General features: G+C 37.8%; 1 protein-coding gene across 1 annotated transcript in view; it reads right to left on the reverse strand.

Moving 5' to 3' along the window:
- Window positions 1-4,579, reverse strand: part of COL19A1 (collagen type XIX alpha 1 chain) — a 309,008-nt gene extending 304,429 nt beyond the window's left edge. Inside the window, exon 1 of the mRNA XM_036318274.1 lies at window positions 4,501-4,579. The gene's annotated coding sequence lies outside the window, so the exon portion shown is untranslated. The remainder of the gene's footprint in view (window positions 1-4,500) is intronic.
- Window positions 4,580-24,861: the final 20,282 nt, after the last annotated feature.

Genomic DNA, 24,861 nt, shown 5'->3' on the forward strand with positions numbered 1-24,861 from the left:
TCTTTGGCTTTATATAGGCTGTTAATGAGCAACACAATATTTTGACTTTCAAAAAAATAGGCTTGATTTGTTAAATGAAAGAACCCTTTTTCAGAGCATGTATTATAAAGAGAAATGCTATGTGGGTGGATAGAAGACAAATTTTAAAACAAACCATCTTGACTACCCTTCAGTATGTCTGTATGTAACTCCACCAAAAAAATCTGGCCATACTGTTATGAAGTGACACATCTTGTAAATGAGCAAAACAACAGGTGTCTTACATCTGTTCTTTACCAATCTTTAGAATCTATCTTTCATGAAGCTATACTAGAGTCTATAGACTATTGGAGAAAACTGACTGCAAAGCTATACCTATAGAGTTAAAACTCCAAGCCAATAATAGGACAAATATACCCTCTAAGTTTAGAACTAGATTTAGCATTATTTCACGATACTTTTCATTGACTGTAGTAATGAAACAGGTTACTTTGGGAATTCCTTTGCAGCTTAGGCAAAGTTTCTGCCCTCTATATTCTACAGATACCTCTTGACCTTCATATTTCAATTACAGGCATCATCATTAACTTAGGAGCCTAAATCAGAAATTTCAAAATCATCTTCAACCCATTCTCTACCCTCCATATCAAATTTCAAAGTTTACCAAATCTACTTTTAAAATGTCTTTGGAATCCATACCAACTTCCTCATCCTCACAAAAACTGCCTTAGTTCATGTCCTTACCATTTCTAATCTGGAAAAGGGCAATAGGCTCCTAACTAGTCTCCTTTCCTTCAGTCATTTTACAAAATACTAGAGGCCCGATGCACGAAATTCGTGCAAGAGTAGACCTTCCTTCCACCAGCTGCCACAATAGTCAGGCTCTCCTTAACTGCATCTCCTACTGCTAAATAGTTCCATTTCTAAACCAAAACTTTAATCACATTAGTGTTCTGCTTTGCTGAAGTCTCTTGGTGGCTTTTCACTGCCCAATCCTCAGAGAGGTGTATGTTCTGTCTCCTATCAATAGTCAACATCTTGGAGAAAAAATAATTGCAACTTATCAGTTGGGTTTTGTTTAAACTTGGCATTTAGTAGGTACTCATTTGTTCAATTTGTGGGATCAATATAGTCTAAAGCAATACCTTTGTACTAAAATTAAACAAATGAAAGGTTGGAACTGTTGAGTAATATATCTAGATAGGGTATGGATGAAGTAAAAAATTACAGAAAAATACAGGAAAATTACTAAAAGGATCAGTGCATGCAATTTCAGTTCTTTTGGGGACAACAATATATAGTCAAGGTTGTTCTCTTCTTCACAGAAAATATATTCCTTGGTTCTGAACGTTTCTACTCCTCTAAAATTTGTCAACTTTATCACCTTTTCTCAGAGTTCCCTGTTATTTCTTCTGTTACTTCAAAACTAGTGCCTGCTTCCTATAGGATCTCTAACTTCAGGTTCCCCTTGAGCATGCTTAATCCATCCTCTCTATCCTATACGTAAACTATTCTCAATCTCAACCTTCACGACTGACCTACATTTTTTTCAGATTTCAATTCTTTAGCTCCATTTCCACAGATATATCTATGTCAATAATCCACTGCCACTTAAACTTTTAAATTTATATATATATATATATATATATATATATATATATATACATAGATTTTCCCACTTTATTAACTTTTTCTGTTGTTCCATTTGAAGAGCTCTACTAGCTTTCTGATCGAATAATCTTACAATCTAGTGAGTTATATCTGATTTCTCTCGAAGAGAGAGAGATCATAAACCGGATGCATGGATAAGACAGACCTATTGTTTCACTCTTGCATTCAACATCTTTCCATCAACTTACAAATTCAATGGGCAATTTCCTTACCTGATTATCTCGCCACTTGCCTATAAAATAACACCCTAAAGAGCCCCTTGCCTCTTAGCCTCTCCTCTCCAATCTCTCCTTGGCAGGTGCTATCTGCTTTCTTCATCTCAGGTTTCACCCCAGTTTGGATTCTCTGCCTTCCCAGGCACATGACTACTCACTCCCACCTCTAAGCCTTCACACATGCCATTCCTTCTGGCTGGAATGTCCTCCCTCTCGCTCTCTTCTGCTACGCCTTGTTATTCTCTGCCTCTTTAAGATATACGTCCTCAACATGGCCTGCCTTAAATAATCCAACTCAGTCACATTCATTCTATTTTTTCCAGCATCCTTTCCAGGTTATATATTTGCATCTCTTTAAGTTCTGCTAGTTTTTATTTCTGTTTATTTTTCATTCTTCTCTTGAATTGTAGATATGACACTGATTAACAATACAATGCCCCCATATCTTCTCCTGCCTCTAAAATGGATACTCTGTGTACCCCCTGGGCATTTTTTTCTGGGGGTGGTGGTGGGGAGGGATGAACTAAAACTGCAGCAGGAGAGATTAAACTGGAAGACCAGAAAGTAGATGGAAAATTTCCATTTCTGGAGAATATCATGGGCTCCCATCTGTTTTAGATGGTTTCCTTGGGTGATGATTCAGATACAGAGATAGTGTCCAAACTGTGATAAGAATCACATTTGATTTTCTTTCACCTTCTTGCTCTTTCTCTGACCTGTTCATGTCAGGCTCAGGCTCACCTCCTTGCTCTATTGCTCATCTTCACCTTCCTTTCCCAGGAAAGGCTGCTTAGACTCCCTACCAGTTTGAGAAATCAGTCTGGACAAAGCCTCATGGAAGCACCTACCAGTTACTTTCTCCATTTTCTATCCCCTGGGGAGAAAATGAATTTTTCCACCCTTCCTTTTTGCCACTCAAGACAAATATTCCCACTCAAAGAATCTTGTCAGCTCTCCTCGAAAATAGGCTTTTAGGTGCGTTTTGCACCATCTCAACACTGGAACCTCCCAGCTCCTCCTCTACAGGCACATATCAAAGATCTGCACTTAGAGAGGGTCCTAGAGTTTTCTCGCCACGCACCAGCCAGGGGATGCGAGAAGATCACACACTTGAACAGAGCAGGTTTTAAGGACCCCTTAAAGAACTACAGTAGTGCTTGATTTGAGCAGAATAAGCAGCACCTTGTGCGCGTTCTCTGTCTCTCTCTTTGTTTTGGTTATGGTGGAGGGCAGGGGTTTGGGGGGGGGGGCGACATTTCATGCCCTCCATTATCAGGCTGATAGACGTTCCTCTTGAGCTTCCTGACCATCCTCTCATCTTGCTGCTCCACAGACTTCCCTCCAAGCAGATGGGACCAAGACGTCTTGGAATTGGGGGTGGCAGCAGGCAGCACATGTTTCCCTTTACCCTTCCATTTCCAACTTCCAGTGTGGCTCATGGTCACTCGCCGCTGCAATTCCTCGATGGTTCCATGGAAACTAGGCATTTTCAGGATCCTTTTGACCCCCACGCCCCCGCCCCAGCTACTGCCCCACTGTGTTCCCACACCCTCTCCACTCTCTCCCAAATCAGAGTCTCTCCGAGGCTCCCATAACCTGGCCTGCCGACCAGCTCACCTGCCCCGCAACTCGCCTGCTCCCTCCCGCCCTGTGTCCTGCGCGGGGCAGGTTTTGCTTACACGCCCGCCTGTTCTGGAGGAGCTGGTGCGCCCAGCGGAGGCGACATGCTTGGTTCCGGGCCAACAAACTTCTTCGGGACCCTGCAGCGCCCCAGCGGGGTTGCGCGGCGCCGCCTCCCTCCTCCCCGCCTCGCCGGCAGCCCCGGCGCCGGCGTACTGACGGCCGCGGCGGCCGTTCTCGCGGCGAAGGCGGCGGAGGCGGGGGCCGCGTTCTCCGAGCGCCGGGCCGGGACGCTCCCGCGGCAGCGGCGGCGGCGTCTGCGGGGACGGGGACTGCGGGCGCGCTCGGTCCGGCCGCGCGGCGCGCGCTGCAGGGTAATTAGGGGCCGGAGGCTCCGGGCGAGCGAGGCCGGGGAGGCCGGGGTCCCGGGATCCCGCGAAGTAGCACTTGGGAGGAAGACCCGCGGGTCGGAATAAGTGACCCGGGTCGGAGACCCAGGCACCGGAACATGTCTTCTCGCCTCCCGGGGTAACATCTCTAGACAGAGACCCAAAATGAATACCTAGCGGCGTGCAATGATACGGTTTGTTTGGTGCAGTTAACTCCGTGAATGATTTTTATTCTGTATTTGATGCCTGTTCTCGCCCGCATCAGCAGTGCTCATAGTTCCGCTTTGCCATCGCAGAGCCAGAAACACCACCTAGAACTAAAGTAGAACGCCTATCGCCTGCATTAGGTGCCGGTAGGACACGAACTGCAGTATGTGGAGCTCAGGAAAGCGGCCACGTCGCGCCAAGCGTTTTTGGTCCCATCAGGAAGCTACCTCTGCGAATGCGTAATTGCAGGTGTGCGTTCTTCATCCACCCAAACAGATTCCCATGTGTAGCACCGTTTTTACGTTTTCGTGAAAAGCAGATGCACGCAAATGATCAGAAACATGAACGGGGGTGACAGAGACGCGGCGCGGGGGCGAGAGATGAAGTGCAAGGGCCGGTGGCAGAGCTGCGCAGCTTACCTTGAACGCGTGTGCGAGCCCCTCAGGCGCAGTGGAGTCCGAGCCGGGTTGCCGCACCGCCGCGGAGTGGCCCGAGTGAGCTCCCTGCGAGTGGGGAAGGGGGACGCATCCCTGCCCTTATTAGTCTCTCCCGGTGTGACCCTCCCACTCGGCGAGGACGGAGGACTCGGCAAGACAGGACTCCGCCAACTCGTGCCCAGGTCTCCCTCAATTATAACAAGGTCGCCTTAGAGCTGGAAATCATGCACTTCAGGTTCATGTTTTATTTGCAGTTTCAACAGATAGAATGATGGTCGGATGCCAGGTGCTCAATTTCTCACTTCTGATTATGAAATGTCTTCAAAGTATTCTATTTGGTAGACATTCACAGGTAGATAATTGGCTTTTTAACAGTTGAGCTAAAAAAGGATAGCATTGATGTTTCATTTTTCACTTTTTTGGAGGGGGGTTGGGGGGGAGTTCAGTTTACATAAAGTTAATCAAAAGAGCCTGCCTTCCAATCATGCTCTTCTCTACAGGTTTGTGTGACTTGGTTTGTCTCAGGGCGCAAAACTATTTTGTGATTTTAAATATCGTATCTTTCCTGGATTTTGAACCCGTTGGGATCGCTTTGAATATGTGAAGGTGACATTTGTCTACAGATTTGTGTGTGTAGAGTATATATAGATATACACACATACATATGTAGATATAGATATACGCATTTAGTAAATATATGTGTATATTTGTAGATATATGCATACATGTATGTATGTACATAGAGTATGTGTGCGTATATGTACATAATTGTGTGTATATATACACATACAATATATATTTGAAAAAAATAGAACCAATATCGAATTTCAAAAAGTGATCTAGTCGTTAGAAAAGAGATATACTGATTTAGTGTTTTTTAGTTCAGTATTATCCCAGTTGGGGAAAGTAGGATACATTTTATTGATCCATAATGGTGAAAATCATTAAGCTTAAAAGTTACCTTAAAGCATAGAAATACGCTTCACCAGGAAATAACTGAAATCAATCTCACAAAAAATTAAAATGTTAAAAATTTTAGGAGGTAGCTAGCTTCCACTTCATTGAAGTGAAACTGTCTAAGAGTCAACTAGTGGTTTTTAATCCTGTCTTTCATCATAATCAAAATGCCTGCAGTTTTAGAGCTTTACATCCACAGTGATGCAAACCATGTTTATATGTCAGGAATTAAAACCCACTGATGTATTTCCTTCTTGTGTGATTTTCATCACTAATTTTTGGTTGACTATGGAAAGAGGCCGAGGAGGGAGGCTATCACATGAGTCACGCTGCTCAAATGGCCATTTGAAAACATGATCCACAAACTTTCATCAGACTTTTGGTGATCATTTGCTAAGTTTTTAAAAAGGATTACTGCTGTTTGGATTTTTATTTTCTCTAAGCAATTGAACTTTACCTTTTAATTGTTAGTAAATTGAAATAAGAGTACCCAGGGTTTATTTCTATAATAGACTAGAAAATGCATCGTAATTGCATATAATTGATACTATTTAAGGCAAACTATCTAACAGGAAGTCCAAAATTGTGTCTCTAATTTGTGTTTTAGTACAGGTAAACCACCTTTAAATGTAAAGCATTATTTTGAAAACATCTTAATAATTTCATAATTATTTTTAAAATAGCCAAACACTTATATTTTTGTTTGTATCTTAAGTTTGTTCCTTTTCCTACTCAAAATGTTTAAAGTTTTTGGAAGAAAGTGAGAATTGAATAAATAGGGTTTGAAATCATTATTATCTGTTGTTCGCTTTGTTCCTAGATATACCAACATCCCCCAAATCAGTAAATATTCCTGTGTTTTTCTTTTAGGAAAGAATTCCAATCTGGATCGGTTTCATGATCACAAACTATTGTATCCTTGGATATGGTCCTTTATCCAATTTTTTAAAATTGAATTTTCAAGTGACTTCATGTCTAATCAAGATCCTCTTATGTATCTAACCCAAATAAAATTGTAAATGACCAGTCTTTCCACTTGCTTCTGAAGCTATCGCTGGTGAACAATCATCTGAAAACAACAGGAAAATCTGACAGGACTTTGAATTCCGGTGAACAGCTTGAGGGGCTTGTAACACGTGTGTGTACGTAAAAAAAAAAAAAAAATTAATTTCAAAAACAAACTGCTTTCTACATGTATAACCCATGAAAGACACGTTCAACTATTTTTATGCCAGTAAAATAAATTAGAGATAAATTCCATTTAATGCATTAAAAAAACTGTTCCATATTTGTCATGCCCACTTACATAATTTAAATGACTTAAAGTTAACTTGTACTGGATTTTGATAATTGCCTGATAAGAAATTTAAAGAATGTGTTTTTTCTAAGCCTCACTTCTCAATCTCTTGTTTGATGCTATTTTTCCCTTTTCTTCTTCTTCTTTTGTGTGTGTGTGTGTGTGTGTGTGTGTACTTTTGTATTCCCCAGCCATGTAGTTTTTTTCCCCTTTTGTAATTTATTTCACTTTTCTCCTCCTTCATAGTTTCCATCTTCCAAGAAGAATGTCAGCATTGCCCCCAGCTAATTTCTTAGTTACCAAACCATAAAAGTGTTCATTCTTTATTGAATTTATGGGGCATAGCCATACATGACTTCCATATATAGCCCATGGAAATACTTCACTGCTTCAATAGCAGATGAACAGACGTTACTGTTCACTGTAATTACCAAATCTGACTTGTCATCACTAGCATGCACTTCGCGGTCTATTCTTTCTAGGCCAGTACTATATATGATAGTCTTAAGAGCAAAAAGAAAGTTATCATCTAAGTGGTAACTTTTTAGGCATCATCAAAAGTAAGGTAAGGCATTTTTAAAATTTAAATGCTATTTCTACTATTGTTTCTGAAAATAATCCCCTTCATAGAGAAAATAATATTTTACTGGTTGTTATGTTTGCTTCCAGATTCCTGGAAGACATTCTAGTCTAGCTCATGACATTGACTCAGCTTAGACGGGAGAGGAAGAGATGATCATAGATATGACTTTCACTCAATTTATTAGACCCTCATCTAGAGATCGGGGGTGACTCTGAAAGGAGATATGGTAAAAGGCAAACGCCTGATTGGGGAAAATGTTTATTAATACACATCCAGTTCTCAGAAATCATTTTTAAAAGGGAGGAAGAGAAATACCCCAGTAGAAAAATAAGCAAAAATTTGAAGAGGCAATTCACAAAGGAATACAAAAAACACATGAAAAAATATTCAATTTAATTAGTATCAAAGAAAAGCACATGTATAAAGGAATGATTTTTCTCCTATCCATTTTTCCAGATTAATATTAGTGATTGGCATAAATGAGGAACAGTCTCAATAACTCTAAAAGGAGTTTCAGTCTTTCTAATGAGCCATGTGTTTGAAAAGCTTTTAAAAATGCATGTAAAATCTGCTTCATAAACTCTTAAAACAGTAACTTATTTCTGAGTTAGGGTTGTGAGAGATTTTTATTTCTTCCTTTTGCTTATCTGTGCTATATGAAATTTCTACAATAAACATGTATTACTGTTATAATAAAAATCTAACAAACATGAATAAGTGTGGAGTTTTATATATATCTCCAACAAATTCTTCTTAACAGTGGTGTTAAGAAGAGCCAAGAAATTCACCTCTCAGGTACTCTTTTCAATCATTCCCAGTAAGAATCTTCTAGGTAAAAATTAGTATGTAACAAAACATTTAAACTTAGTCTAGTGATTTCACTAGGAAGCAGATATTAATTAAACTGTTCACTCATTCTCCACATATTTTTTAAAGCCTCGTAAACAGAGCCCTGTGGAGTATAGAAAGATGGGTTGAACATGGGCCCCACCTCCTGGACTTAACATTTGATAAGTAAGAGAAGACATGTGTGCATATAGAATGGTAATGTGAAATGAAAATACAATATGCAATAGACAAAGTAGAGACAAAATATTGAAAGTTCAAAGGAGAGGGAAATTGTTCATATGTGAAAGTGTCAGGGTCAAAAAATTACAGTGAATGAAATACAGTCATTTTTTTTGTCAGTCACATACACATACTTACAAATCATCATAGAATCATAGCACTGGAAGGCCCATGGTAACTAAATATTTGTGAAGTGATGAACTTACTTTTTCTATTATAAATATTTATTGAAAGAATTAACAGAGAACAAGCCCACTTCCTCCTTATTCAGATGAGGAACATGAAATTTCTGATTTCCTACTGAACTAAATCCTTTCCCTGTAATTCAAGACCCTAAATAGTGTAACCTCAATTTACTCTCTTCAGTTGTGCACATAATTACTTGTAACCACATAATAAACATGTCCCATGCTTTCTTCATGTTCTCATTCACATTGCTGTCTTCTTTTGAACCCCAAAGTGGCTATTAAAATCCTGCCAGTCGTTCAGGCTTATTTTAGGTGTTATCTATAACAGGATTCCTTTCCTGGCCTCCTCCCACCAAACAACCCCTCCCCTGCCTCTTAGGAGCAGAGCACAATTCACACTTTTTTAAAAACAATTTACTTCACCTTGTTTCACACACACACCTCTGTATTTGTCTCTCCGATTTGATTGTAAACTCCTTGAGGACTAGAATTGTGTCTTCTCTCTTTTAATAATAGCCAAAGCACCCAATACAATAAATTAACTAATCTTTAAATATTTTGTTGATATGAGGTCTGTGAAGATTATGTAACTGAAGACATATAATTTTCTAATGACAAAGTATAGACTAAATCTCAGAGTTTGTATGGAAAAATGGTATGTTCATTTGGGGATTATACCTAAGGGAATTATAATACTGCTAAAAAAATCACAGGATAACTCGTTCTCCCCTGTAAAAAACTCCCAGAACAGACATTCTGGGGACAGCAACGTGTCAAGACAGGACTGTAATTAGTTGGAAATGTCCTCATCATAGGTACTCTTCACTCCTTTTCCAAACTTAAGGTAAATTTTCATTATTGAAAATTAGAACACAACTTTGTTTAATCTATTATTAGAATGACCTAGTAAAACTTTGTTCTAATTCCTAAATGTTTTTAAATAACCAATCCAATATAAAAAATTATAAATGTAATTCACCATTGGTACATTATAAATGGTTAGCTAGTACATTATGTCTACAAAATTGTAATTTGTTTTTCACTCTAACCTCTTTCGGGAACATTTATTTTCAACTTGGAACTTATTTAGCTTATGCTATGAGATTCTCATGGAATCATTTACAAATCACCATGTGCTAGGTACAGTGTTTTGCATATTTTATCTTTTTAAAAGCCTTCAACAATTCTATTGTCTAATTTTTACAGTTTAGGACTAAGGCTCTGAACCAAACCCTCACAGAGCCAGGATTTTTCTCCAAAGCCCATCTCATTGCATAGTCCAGGCTCTTATCCACTATGCTCTGGAACCTTGTCTACAATCACTTTTTCAACAAATATTTTTAAGCACATGTTTTCAACCCTACATCACCATCTGAATAGATGCTCAAGGCAAAGCAGACACTTCAAAGACACCTGGTCACAAACATAATAATTACCCTTACAAGATAAAAATAGGTGAAAGAGAAAAATATGAACTAAAGCTGTCTCTGTTTCAGACAGGTATCAATTTTAATTCAGAGAAAATCATGAACTAAATTAAACAAAAAAGTATTTTATTGCCCTGCCAGCATGGCTCAGTAATTGAGCATCGACTTATGAACCAGGAGGTTACAGTTCAATTCTGGGTCAGAGCACATGCCTAGTTGCTGGCTTGATCCTCAGTAGCGGGTGTGCAGGAGGCAGCTGATCAGTGATTCTCTCTCATCAATGATGTTTCTATATCTCTCTCCCTCTTTCTTCCTTTCTGAAATTATATATATATATTCAAGTATTTTATTTATTCAGGTGCTGTGCTGTAACATGCTTTAATCTGTGCTGACCTAAAAGAAAAAAAATTCTAAGATAGCAAATGAAGTAAAGTGCTTTGACTATTCAACTAAGGCAAGGTAAGATAAATTTGGCCAGACTCTGTTCTCTATCAGAGGTGACAGATTTACCTATTTTCTGATAGTCAAGGACATTCTTGCTGTCAAATTATTTTACCATAAACCCATTTTTACCTATCTTAAATGTAAACTTCTATGTTTATAAAACCCCTTTTAAGTCATTATGAGAAGTCATAAAACATAGCTAGTGAAGGAAATAATGATAGCTCATAAATCTATACTTATTTTTAAGCACTTCAGGAGTTAACCAAAAACTACAGAATATTTTTTTCCTTTTCCTATGTAGAGCAGTTCTTTATTTTTAATAAGAACCTCACAGCTTTTAGTGTCTGGACAGGCATGTTAAAATCCACTACCTTTTATCTAAAGACCTGCTTGCACTGGCTGCCAGACTGATACTCTCATGCTAATCCTGTCCCCAGCCGTGGACACTGCTCAGCTGGTTCTGCTGTGGTGCCATCACTCAGATTTGGCCCCAGCCCTGGGATGCGGGCTACGTCAGGAGCTGGGTGCCATCTGAAGTAGAGCAAAGATCTGTTTTCTCCATCAAGGTCAGTCTAATATTGGTGGTATCTTTTTAAAATGACAATCTCATAGTAAGTGACATAGATGGTTTTCTTAAGTGGTCTTCAGTTTATTTTCTTTCTTTTTTTGTTTGTTAATCCTCATCAAAGGATATTTTTTCCATTTATTCTTAGAGAGAGTGGAAGGAAGGGAAGGGGAAAGAGACACACACACACACACACACACACACACACACACACACACACACATCAATTGGTTGGTTGCCTCCTGCATGTGCCCTGTCCAATGCCTAGGATGAACCTTCAACCCAGGTACATGCTCTTGACCAGGAATCAGGACCTTTCAGAGTGTGGGCTGACACTCTAACCACTGAGCACAATAGCCAGGGCTGTGTTCAGTTTCTTTACTGCATTTATCATTAGCTATTGCTGCATAATAATATCCTTTCCCAAAACTCAGTAGCTAAAAACAATAACCATTTATTATTGCTTATGAGTCTGCTGATTGATGTTCATCAGAGATAGGCTGGGTCGGCTGCGTTTTCTCATGTGTTCACATCAGAAGGATAGGCTGGTAATATGGTGGCTCAGTTGGAACAATTCATCTCTCCTCCACATGATAACTCATCCTCCTGCAGGCTAGCCTGAACCCAGATATCACAGGGGTTGAAGACAGAGTGCAAGCATGCAAAGACCTCTTGAGTTTAGGCTCAGAACAGGTACATAGTCTCCTCTACCACCATAGTCTCATTCTACGGACCAAAGCAAGTCACAAGGCCAGCTCAGAGTCAAAGTTCAGTCCCATGATGGGACAAGCTTCAAAGGCCTTGCAAAGAGCCCAGACATAAGAGGATGACACCAGTAATTTTTCATGATTAAGAAGATGCCCAAGGAGTGTTTTCATTCAGCCCCCACCAATGGTATGTCCTGTATCCTCTTCTGGACACCAGTTGCCTCTAGAACTACCACTAAGCAACTGCCTGTGCAGCTCTACGAGTTCTGTCCCTCAGCTAATTCCAGCCACTCTCACTTGGGATCATGAAAACTAAAGAGGTCCTTCACTTCACTTTCTCCCAGGGGTGCTGGGTCCTCTCCTTCTTAGAAATCCTGCACTGTACTTAGCACATGTCCTGCCAGTGCAGGGGAATCCAGCAAACTTCCTGCCCTCGGAAATCTCAAGGGAAAAAGTGAGTCTTGTTCTCAGTCTTCAGAAAGTCTCACCACACCTCAGGGAAGATAGATCTAGCACCCCAATAGGGTGAAAATGAACCTGAACTGATTTGGATGAACTGAGGAAAGGAGAAAAGGAGACCGTGGGGAAAGACCAAGAGGATTCCAAGAGAGGGAACTTAAGTAAGGGACCTCTTTGCTTTTCATGAATCATAATTATAATTATGAACACAAAGACACTTACAGGTATACAGAAAGGAAAGGAAAAACTAAACACAATATTTTAGAGTGTGTTATGGACTTGGTGAAATAAATCAAACCTAAAAATTCTATGTTGATCTAATGTTTAGGTTTCTTTTAGACTTAAGCTCCTTACATAAGACAGCAAAATACTATTTTTAATAATCCAGTGATATAAATCTTGAGTCTGTTTTTTTAAAGTTTTGTAAAGACCATATACATTCACATAATTCCCTGATAAAACAGGGAAGTTAATCAAGTGAGTGGCTGAGGCCTGTGCCACTAGTAGATGTATCATCTTCAGTCATCCTGGCTTTCTGGTTCTGTGTAAAAGACAGGGACCCCGACGATGTTACATTGCAACTAGTGAAAAAAATATAGCAGGACTCGATTTCCTAACATTCCTTCCTTTATTTATTAATCCTTCAATATTTTGGAGGCTGTGGATTTATTTTGGAAAAAGAGAAGATAAAAACCCTGTTATAATAACAACACTAGTATTTGTGTAATTTTTAAAAATATTCGGGTCCTACTACTATTTATACGAACAAGGCTAAATTTAAAGTAAAACTTATTCATATTTTAAAATCATATACATACACACAGGACTATTATTTTGAAATTATTTATTTACAAACAGCAAGATGTATTTTTTAAATGGTCAAAAGTAAATCAGTGCGTAGGCCTTTCTTGTGTCTTTCATCTTAATGAGTCTTTCCGAGAGTATGGCCTGAAAAGAGAAGGGTCTGGGATGGCTTCTGCCTCTGAGACAAAGAATCTTTTTACTTGACTGTATACAGAGGGGTGTAAATAAATAAGCAGGATGATCCGATAATTTCTATACAAACAGGCACACTTTCAAGAGTGAAAGGAGGCTCTATGAATATTTTAACAGCACACTGGTACATGCCCAGTGTGATGGTCCCAGGTTTAAAGCATACAATAAACCAACAAAATGCCAACAGAGAGAAGGGCCTAGTGCACTTAACTTTGTATTTAGAATTATTTTCAGGAATCAGATCGGACCCTAAGTATTTATCGATCAGTGGAAGTCCTTGATCATCGCCGCAGAATTGTAAGCTTTTGTTCGAGTATTGTTAATTTGCCACCTTCTTTCCAAGGCCTAAGACTCCCCAGTGCTTGTGCTACTGTGCTGTGTATCTCTTAGTTCTAAAACAACTCTCTAGAGAAGTGGTTCTCAACCTTCCTAATGCTGCGACCCTTTAATACAGTTCCTCATGTTGTGGTGACCCCCAACCATAAAATTATTTTCGTTGCTACTTCATAACTGCAATTTTGCCACTGTTATGAATCATAATGTAAATATCTGATATGCAGGATGTATTTTCATTGTTACAAATGGAATATAATTAAAACATACTGATTAATCACAAAAACAATATGTAATGATATATGTGTTTTCCAATGGTCTTAGGCGACCCCTGTGAAAGGGTCGTTCGACCCCCAAAGGGGTCGCGACCCACAGGTTGAGAACCGCTGCTCTAGAGGCTTGCAAGAGTTCATGTGCTTAGTTTTTTTTAGTGCCTTTTACCAGAGTGTGACTTGTGCTCTAAGGCTGAGTTGCCTGTTCTAGCATCTATTTGTTGCATATTTAAGGTAATATTATAGTTCCTAATATTATTGCCCAATTTATTTTATTTAGTTTATTTTTATAGCTGAAAGTATTACAAATGTTCTCCGTGCCCCCCTCCCCCAGGCTTTCACCACACTATTGTTTGTGTCCATGAGTTATGCATCTATGCATGTAAGTTCTTGGTTAATCTATTGTCCAATTTCTTTATGGTTTATATTGCCACCCATATAAATGAGTTAATTAATATCATAGGTATCTTTTTATAAAAAAGTAAAAACCTCAATCCTAAATTATATCACCACATGCTGTGTAAAAATAATGAACTTTAAAAATGAATATGTGTGTGTGTGTTCTTCAGAGAATGATGAATGGATTGTTGGGCTTAAGGAATCTTCATAAAGATACATTGTGTACTATAAAAAAAATTGGATGGCATGATCAAGAGAGATCAAGTGCTATGTAAACTAAGAACACATGCCCAAATTGACTTCTTATAAAAGAAAAAGCATTTGTAAGTTGCAGCTGACTTTGGTTAATACCTTGGTAATTTACAAGGTTGAAGCATTTGGCTTTGTGTTTTATTTGAAGATGCAAGAGAAAATAAAATCTTCATCAAATAATCAAGAGGTCCTAATGACATCGAGGAGGATAAATACACACATTCAAGAAATATTTATGGAGTCCCTCCCACTGTTTTTATTTCTTGGGAAGCAACCATTAACAATGAAGATGAGATTCCAAGTCTCTTACATAAATTGTGATGGAGATAGTTACAATATTTCCAAAAATATTTGTGATTTAACCAGTTGCAGACATGTTTAAGGATTCTTCTAGGAGAAAGGAATGCATTGCAATTTTAACATGTCATTGCTATGTTCTAACTAGCAGATCGAATTTAATTTCTGTGAATAATTATCTCTCAATTGCTTAGAAGAGTTAAAAAAAAAAAACAAACTCCTGAAAATGTTTCCTATGATGCATTCAACATTGATTTATCCAACAAATATTTATCGAGTGCCACGATGTGCCAGGCACTCTGTAGTCATCAAGACACAAAAGCAAACAAAATAAAAGTTTCCCCTCGTAGAGCTTATATCCCAAGGAAAGAGGTGGAGAGTAACTGCAGAAATAAGCAATTAATTACATGGTATGGCGGATGACAGCACATGCAATAGAAGAAAATAAAGCAAAAAAGGAGATGGTGCCAGGGTGAATGCTGAGGGTAAGGCAGGGCATGGGGCCAGTCTTTTATAGAGAGTGATCAGAAGCCTCACTGGAAAGGTAACATTTAGCAGAAACCTAAAAAATGTGAGGGAGCCGAAACCGGTTTGGCTCAGTGGATAGAGCGTCGGCCTGCGGACTGAGGGGTCCCAGGTTCGATTCCGGTCAAGGGCATGTACCTGGGTTGCGGGCGCATCCCCAGTGGGGGATGTGCAGGAGGCAGCTGATCGATGTTTCTCTCTCATCGATGTTTCTGACTCTCTATCTCTCTCCCTTCCTCTCTGTAAAAAATCAATAAAATATATTTAAAAAAAAAAAATGTGAGGGAGTGGAATATAGAGACACATGGGGGGAAGCATATTTGAGGCAGAAGGAAAAGTTAGTGCAAAAGTCCTGAGTTAAGAATGTATTCATTGTATCCATGTGTTCAATAAACGCAAACCCCGTAATGCTGAAGTGGCGCTGACAAGGAGATAGAAGTATGAGCTGGGGTCTGAGAGGCTGGGTTGCCTCTAATTGCTGCACGGTCATCTATGTTGAGGATACGCTGGCCATAGAAAGAGCTGTTCATTTGAAGACTATTGGGCATTTTAGAAGAAGCTGCTCTGCTCTGTTTTAGTCTATTTATCCTTTTAAATTCTTTCTAGGCTCCTTATTTCTCATCCTCGGGATAACAATGTGTCATTTTCAGGCTATGTGTATAAAATAAGATTTCTAAAATAGCTTCACTTTCTAAGAAATTTTTTTTTATGTTTTGGCAAACGATATAACATCCCTTCACTGAAGCGTCATTCAAAGGAGATTTTTTGTGAAGAATAAATCAAGAACACTTATTCCAATTCTGGAAGTCATTGTATGTTTAGTTACTAGACAAGTGAACTTGATTTTCCGGCCAATCTGCTATGTAATGGAAAAAGATATTTTCTCTCTCTCTGTATACTAGTACATGTGTAACTATGTATATGTTATGTGTATGCCAATGTTTTTCAAAAATCTATTTCTAGCATGTTGATGAAACTAAAACTATTTCTAGCAAGTGAAGAAATAACCCTGTCTCAAATTGTACAAATTTTTAAAACGTTCTCTACTCATTGGCAGATGGGTTATGGATTGGTGAGGAAGATATTAGATATTTTCTTACAGAGTTAAGAAAAAACACCAAAGAAGAGAAAACATAAAATTTCCAGAAGCAAAAAAATATTTATCTCTTTTATATATATTAATCTATACCTGAATCTACCGCCATTTTCAGGTAGAAAACCTAACATCACTCTGAATGCTTACCTCACAAAGAAACTATTATTTGATATGATGCAAATGGAACATTCAGAACAGTACCTAATATATAGCAAATGCTCAATAGAACACAATTATCATTTCTTAACTCCTCCCTATTCTTTAAGTTCCTGTGTTCAGCCAATTACAATTTCATATTAATCCCTTCAGCAGGAAGACTATAAGTTCTATTTATCTAATGTCTAATACAGTTAATTAAATCACTCATTTATTTATTCAACCAGCACTTATTGAGCACATGCGCTACCCCAAGCACTGTACTGGGAGACAAGGAGAACAGTGAAAGAGAGAGAATTGCCAATGAGCTTTCAGTTTAAATAGCACTGCCTTGAATACTAATTTTAGATAAAATATCCCCTCCGTTACCTACCCTGGTGCCAAACATTGAGGATATTCCAAAATAGCCAGAGACTTAGTCTTGTAGAATTAGAAAAGAACCTAGATATAATCCTATATAAACCTCTTACTTTTATATAAAAGTTTGTGGCTAAGCTTAGCTCAGTATTGAAAGGTGATCCTTCAAGTAACATAAACAAAGTAGTTTTATTTATCACAATAACAGATCTCTTTATTTGGTAGATAAGACACAGTGATATAGAACTTTATATTGTCCAATGCTAGGAAAGTCATTAAAGTCAGAGGTGGGATTAGAATATACTACAGTTAATCAACATGTCCAAAAATTAGATGAAAAATAGAGAATTTTTAACATAAACTTAATTCTATAAAAATAATCAAGTGGAAATTCTAAAAGTAAAAAAAACAAAACCTACCACAATAATTGAAGTTAGCTTAATAAATTGGTTTAACAGTATATTAGTCAAAATAGAGAAGGAGGTGGGTAAACTGGGAGAACAGTTCATAGAAATAATCATACAGATGTATGATGAAGACCACCCTTTCACTCTCTCTAAAAATCAATGGGAAAAATGTCCTCAGGTGAGGATTAATAACAAATATATCTCAAGAATGAGATATTTCATCACCAACATATCCTACCATAAAATACTGAAGGAAGTTTTACAAACAAAAGGAAAAATATCCTAGATGTCAGCCCAAAAAATCAGGAAAGAAGTAAACCAAAGGAAAAGATAAAAATAAATAGATTTTGACTGATAAGATCAAATGTAATGTATTTTTTAGTTAAAAAATATATGTATATGAAAAGAAGGAGATAGATCAATAAGTGTATAAAGTTCATTGAATTTTTTTGAGATACAGAAAAGTGACTAAATTTTATGAAACCCTATTAATTATTCATGTTGCAATCTTTATGGTATACAATGAAAGAAATAGCAAAAGAATCTGTAATAAACAGAATAACAAAGAGGAAATAGATTTTATAAATACTTTATTAATATAAAGAAGACAATAAAATAATAAATGATAGAATTAGAAAGAAAAAACAGAACTCTCATTTTTCATAGATAACATAAAGGAATAGTAGAAAATTCAAAAGAATTTTTATATACTAATAGAATTAATAAGTGTATGCAGTAATGTTACAATCAGTACTAGTATATAAGCATTATTTGTATTTTTAAACTGGCAATATATAATTATATAATGAAATTTTCTTTTTTAAAAAAACCACTCACAACAGCAATAAAAACAAAATACAAAGGAATAATTTTAATAAGGTGTGCAACTTCTATACAGAAAATTATAAAAAATTATAGAGGTCATCTTAAATACCTAAGTAAACGGTGGATATACCATGTATAAATTAATAAAATTACTATTGTATATACACCAGTTTCCCATAAACTAATTCATTTCTATGTTATCCCAATCAAAATACCAAAAGTTATATTTTTTTCAGTGTGCATCAATCAATAAGCAGATTCCAAAGTGAGTATAGAAATACAAAGAACTAAAGCAATCATGAAGAAGATGATGGAAGTTGGACTTAACACTTTCAAATATTAATTTACTAGAGGCCCAGTGCACGACATCCATGCACTGGATGGGGGTGGTTTCTCTCAGCCTGGCCTACATCATCTCACAGTCCGAGACCCCTCAGGGGACGTCTGCCTGCCGCGTAGGTGGGAGAGGCTCCTGTCACCGCTGCTGCGCTGTGAGCCCGGCTTCTGGCTGAGTGCCGCTCCCCCTGTGGGAGTGCACTGACCACCAGGGGTTGAGCGTCTGCCCCCTGGTGGTCAGTGCACGTCATAGCAACTGGTCGTTCTGCTGTTCAGTGGATTTGCATATTAGCCTTTTATTATACAGGATTATAGAGCTAAAGTAATTAAGATTGTGAGGTATGGTTGTAAAGGTAGACAAATAGACCAGAATATAGGCACTGGAGACAAACCCACATTTATATGATTTATGTCAAAAGTGTTAAGCATAACCAATGGATGCAAGACACTGGGGGAAGGGGGGAGGGGAGGGCATGCCCCAGGGGGCTGGGGAGGAGGGGGTAGGGGAGGATGGGGAAAGGTCAATGGGGATAAAAGGGAGACATATGTACTACTATTTTTAATACTTTAAACAATACAATAAAAAAAAAATTTTAAGAGAAAAAAGTGGTAATCAGGGTGTTGGAGAGAGGAGCATATCAAAACATGTTTTCAAGAAGTGGTGAGGAGGTGATTCCTACATGACACTATATTTTTAAAAATTAATTTCCAACTGGGTTATGGATCTAAATGTAAATAAAATTAAAACTTTTTGAAGAATGCAGCAAAATATACTTATTACCTGATGATAAGCAAACATTTTAAATAGAATACACAAAAATATACCAATTTGAGGAAATGAAACATTGCTTTATATTTCATGTAACTTTTCATTTTTAAGTTTTATCTTGCTAATTAAATTCTCTATATATTTACTTCACAGCGATTTGCACAAAATATATATTGATAATATTTTTGTTGAGTGGTATTTAATCTTTTGCTTTTGCTTAATGAGCCTTTCTTTTTTCTATAACTTTTCCATAATTCATGAAATATTTTAAGCATCTAACAAATTTGTTAAATGCATTATTTACATTCTTATTTATAAGCTCACCCACCAGATAGTAATGTTTCATTTCTAATCTTCGAAACCATATTTTGAAATAAATCTAAAACTAAATCTCTATTATACTTATTATTTATAAACCACAGATAACGTAATTTTAGAGTATCAAAGACTTGAATGAACAGATTACATTGAATGATGTCTGTAGTAAAGAACACTAGAGTCCTAAGATTTTCAATTCTGTTCCCACAGTTAATGGCATGGCAACAGAGAATCCAGGGTTTTTCGCATTTAGAATAGAGCTTTCTTTCTTTATACATTTCAGCCACTAGAAAGTTACAACTAAATTATAGGTAGTTGGAAAACAGAAAAATAATGCCCGAAACTTCCACCATTCTGACAAAATCTTGGTTTTTAATATATATTTGTTATTAAAAATAATAATCACATAAATAAAATCTTAAAATGGATTCTTTTTCTTTAAGTATTAAAAAGCACATTTTGTTTTGGGTCTAACAACTTGTATTTATAATATCTGCATAATATGCCAACAGTTGGTTGGAGTTAATCATTCTTCTACTTTGGAATGTTTAGTTGGTTTCTTCTTTTTTACTGCTAAAAATTATGAATATATTTGTGAATCTAGAGTTTTCCATATTTGAAGTCACTTTTTAAAATTGTGGTCCCCCATATTTCTATCTTTTTATGGCTCTTGATACACACTGCTAAATTACTAAAATGTAATAGCACCAGCAATATAAAATGTGTTATTTCATTAGTGAGAAATGGCCTTTTAATTTATATAAATTATTTGTGATTTATCTTTAACTAGAGGCCTGGTGCAAAAAATTCTGCATGGGTATAGTCCCTAGGCCTGGCCAGTGATCAGGGCCAATCTGTGGGGCAATGGTGGACACCACTGCTGCTGGTCACGGCCTGCAGGCTGGGGACAACTCCTGCATTGAGCCTCTGCCCCCTGGTGGTCAGTGCATGTCATAGCGACTGGTCGTTCCACCGTTAGGTCAATTTGCATATTAAGGTTTATTACATAGGATTACTGAAAATAAAATAAACATTTCATATGTTTCTTTTTGTTTTGTCTCCTTTATAAATTTTCTGTTTATATCCCTTTTCTATGTAATATATTTTAGTGGGGTTTTAGTCCTATGTATTATCCATCTATCAATATTGGATGTTGATATTTAATATCAATTTTATTAATATCTCATCAACTAGGATAGTAATTCTGTATCTGTTATATTTGCTGAAACATTTTTCTATTTTTTTCTTTGACCTATACTACTATTTCCATTACTAGATATTCTAGTTATAAAAAAAATTATAATCTTTACTACATCCACTTAGAAGTAAAGGTAACTAATCCCTTTTGTAGCTAATAAATTTCCATCATTTTAAAAATTTTAGACAGTGATCTAAAGGTGGTTTTGAATGTTCCTTGTGATGCATGAATTCGTGCATGGGTGGGGTCTGGCTGGCCAGCCCTGATGGGGGCTGATTGGGGCCAGGCTGGCAGGGGTGAGGGGCTGTGGGTGGTTGGCCAGCTGGCCCTGACCCCAATCGGGGTGGGGGAGGCCAATCAGGTGTGGGGCTGGCCTGGGGGAGGGGCCGTGGAGGTTGGCCTACTGGCCCCACGCCTGGATCGGGCAGCAGGCGTCATAGGGTCCAGTTGTTTGGGTCTTTCCAGTCGTTTTGGTTGTTCTGGCATTCCAGTCGCTGGTTTTTTATATAGTATATAGATTATTCTTCAGTTATGTCATAGTAGAATTTGTGACAGTCAAGTCCACTCTTATTTTATGTTTTTGTGATATTATTTTTATACTAGAGGCCCGATGTACAAAATTCATGTAAGAATAGGCCTTTGCAGCCCTGGCTTCCTTGGCCCTCGCAGCCCCAGCTTCATCCTGAAGGTCATCCAGATGATCGTTCCACTGTTTGGCCATTCAGTCAATTTGCATATTACGCTTTTATTATTATAGATTATGATAATTTGTTATATTTTATGCTTTAACATCACAAGAGATTCCAGGCAAATGTCTATGGGTAAATTAACTGGCCCATAGTTAGTAGCCATTGTATAAATCTACATTCAAAGCTAATCCATTTATATGTGCATCAGGATTGCAAATTTACATATACCACAAGTTGAATGTGCATATATTATGACTTCTTCATTTCTCTATTACTAATCTAATCTTCATGACCCAACCCCCCTCACTCAATAGGAAGTAAGGCTGAAAATTTAGCCCAATCTGTCTCAAATATTAGTGCCGGGGTCCAACCCCAGCAGGTCCAGGGGTCCCCAAAGGTGTGGACGGAGTTGGCGAAGAAGGAACAACACAGAGGCAGCGTTCAGTTGATCAGCAGCCTAGCCAGGATCTCCAGCCAAGTTCTGGTCTGGATCTCCAGAGAGGTTCTGCTTAGGATCTCCAGCCAGGTTCTGTGTCCATGTTCTCTTGCTAGGTTCTCCAGGTTCTCCAGCCAGGTTCTGTAGCCATGTTCCCTCGCTAGGTTCTCCAGCCAGGTTCAGTCACCAGGTTCTAGTCAGGTTCTCTTGCCAATTTCTGTAGTCAGGTTCAGTCCAGGATCTTTTGCCATGTTCTCTCGCTAGGTTCTGTCTCTAGGTTCTGAGGCCAGTTTCTGTCCAGGATCTTTTGCCATGTTCTCTCCAGCGAAGTTCTTCTGTCTCTAGAGAACGTTCTGTGTAGGTTCTGTTCCTCCTGGTTCTGTCTTCTCAGTTCTGTGTTCTAAGTTCTGTATTCTAAGTTCTGAGTCTTGCTGTCTTGTTACATCTGTATTTATACCAGTTGATTCAATCCTATCAATCTCTATTACAAAGGTTAGGGCGTTTCTTATCTCCATTCCAGGGAGTAAAGATTATGTAGTTTAAGCATGATTGTTCGTAGTTAAAGTGATTAATTACTCACCTGGCACTTAGTTAAGAGGTTTTATTCCCTCCCTAACTTCAGAGGAAAATCCCTACCTGGGGAAACAACCTTTCTCAGAGACCTTGGTTAAAACACATAGTGCCAAGAAGGTGAGCAAACATATTAAGAACAGTATGCCATATATGCCAGGTCCCTTGAAACAGCAAGCATGGACCGGCTCCCGGCATATTAGTTCAACCAATTATCTGAACAGATTATTGGTATAATACTGAAGCAATCCTGCAACACTGCCTCATTATCCTTCCTCAAGTAGTTCTTTTCTAGATGGCATTTGATGTGTCGGAGAAAAATCTAAGTCACTTCATGGCATTGGGGAAGAGAGTCCTCATGCTTGTCCTTAGATATGCATTGATTAATAAACTGCTGAAATTTGATTGTCATTTATTGGTTGTGCTAGCAAAAATTAAAAAAAATATACAGTACAACATAAATACGGACACTGGTATAAATAGCCAGTACTGTCATATTATGCATACTGGGGTGAATCACAGTTCTGCACCTGCTGCTAGTGTCTGATGCTAATAAATCCCTTGTCTATCCCATCTCAGCTTAGTCAGGATCCATTGGCTTCTTCCAGCTGACTGTGTCTCTCCAATCTGGTACTGAAGATCCCTCTCCTGCCTTTGACTCCCTGCAAAACCCCCTAGACCAAGGGGGCAGGCTTCCCACTACATGATAACTTCTTCCTTCCAGAGAAGGCATCTTCCCTCCTCTGTCTTTTTGCCTGGAACTATAATGGTGAACCTCATCTTGGGAGAGAAAACCAGTTTACCAATAAGAAGGAAAAAGAAAGAGAAACATGTATTTTTAAAATATATTATGCTTGTATTATGCATGATGACAAAATGAGAAATGGGGTGCTACAAAAATATTAGAATAACAGAACTTAAAATATGCTTTAAAATAATGAATGAAGGTAATTAAACCCCTTTTTCCCTCATATAGATTTGAGATAATTCATTATAGGCTTGCTTCCAAAAGCTCTATCTGTCCATTTTGGTACCATAAAAGATCAAGATGAGTCTACATTCTTAATGCTAGTCATTTAAAACTCAAATAAGGCCAAAACCGGTGTGGCTCAGTGGATAGAGCGTCGGCCTGCTGACTGAAGGGTCCTGGGTTCGATTCCGGTTGGGGGCGTGTACCTTGGTTGCGGGCACATCCGCAGTGGGAGATGTGCAGGAGGCAGCTGATCAATGTTTCTCTCTCGTCGATGTTTCTAACTCTCTATCTCTCTCCCTTCCTCTCTGTAAAAAATCAATAAAATATATATATAAAAAATAACCTCAAGTAAGTATTTTATGTGGACAAGATAATGAGTCAGTAGAAGTTACCTACCAGTAAATAGACTACAATAACCTGAATTTTAGAGTAAGGAAGACATTTATTCTTTTTTTCCTATTCAACATCTTTCTTCTGGTCATATCGGGTTTTCCTTTCAGGAACCAGCTTTCCCACTTTCAGTCTATGGAGCTTGGTTGGAGATAACAATAGCTCTCTGGTCCGGTAGTGGGCATGTGACCTAGTCTTGCACCATGAGCAGATTCCACCTCCTTTGCTTCAAGGATGATTCAAGTTATCCAATGATACTTAGTGTTGGGGTTTTCTTAGAACTATTGAGAATAGCTGAGAGTAAATCTAGAGTTCCTAGAGGTCACCTTAGGTAGATGAGTTGCCTGAAACGTATAACAAACACAGAGCAAATTAGAGCTGGGAAATGTAAGAGAAATCTCTTGAGCATCTGAATTTAGCAACCCCTGAAGTAGGACCTAACCCTTGAGTTTTCTGTAATGTTTGTCAATGAAGTCCCTCTTTTATTTTAATTTGAACTTAAATTACTACTACTTGTAAGCAAAAAACTGCTGAATAATATAGACTACAATGTTTCTACTTCATATCGTACCATTGCCTCAAATTTATCTTTTCTTATAGTTTATTTAAATTCTTTCCAGAGGACTGTATTCAGATTTATGAGGAAATATATGCCATTAATCTGTGTAAAAAATGGAGTTTCTGTTTATTCTCTCTCAAGAGATATTATTGTAATCAGGTAAAAAACAGTGCCTTGCAGATTGTGCATACATGACAATTAAAACAAACAACAAAAAAGCAAGCAATAACAGTTTGACCGGAAATTACATATATCTCATTTCAAGTGCCAAAAGACCATAACTTTTTGTTACTTCAAACATAAATGTAAGTCTAGTGATTAAAATGCCAACATTAGCAAGAATAATCAACTACAATATTCTAAATATGGCAGAAAACATAAATTAAAACTAAAATATATGATGTCAGGCTAATAGGTGACTTGAAAGCCTTTAGTAATATTTGTTTACAAATGATTTAAAATTTTATTCTAGAGCATATTTATATATTTCTAAAA

The sequence above is a fragment of the Myotis myotis genome, unplaced genomic scaffold, assembly GCF_014108235.1.
Source record: "Myotis myotis isolate mMyoMyo1 unplaced genomic scaffold, mMyoMyo1.p scaffold_m19_p_7, whole genome shotgun sequence".
NCBI classification, from domain to species: domain Eukaryota; kingdom Metazoa; phylum Chordata; class Mammalia; order Chiroptera; family Vespertilionidae; genus Myotis; species Myotis myotis.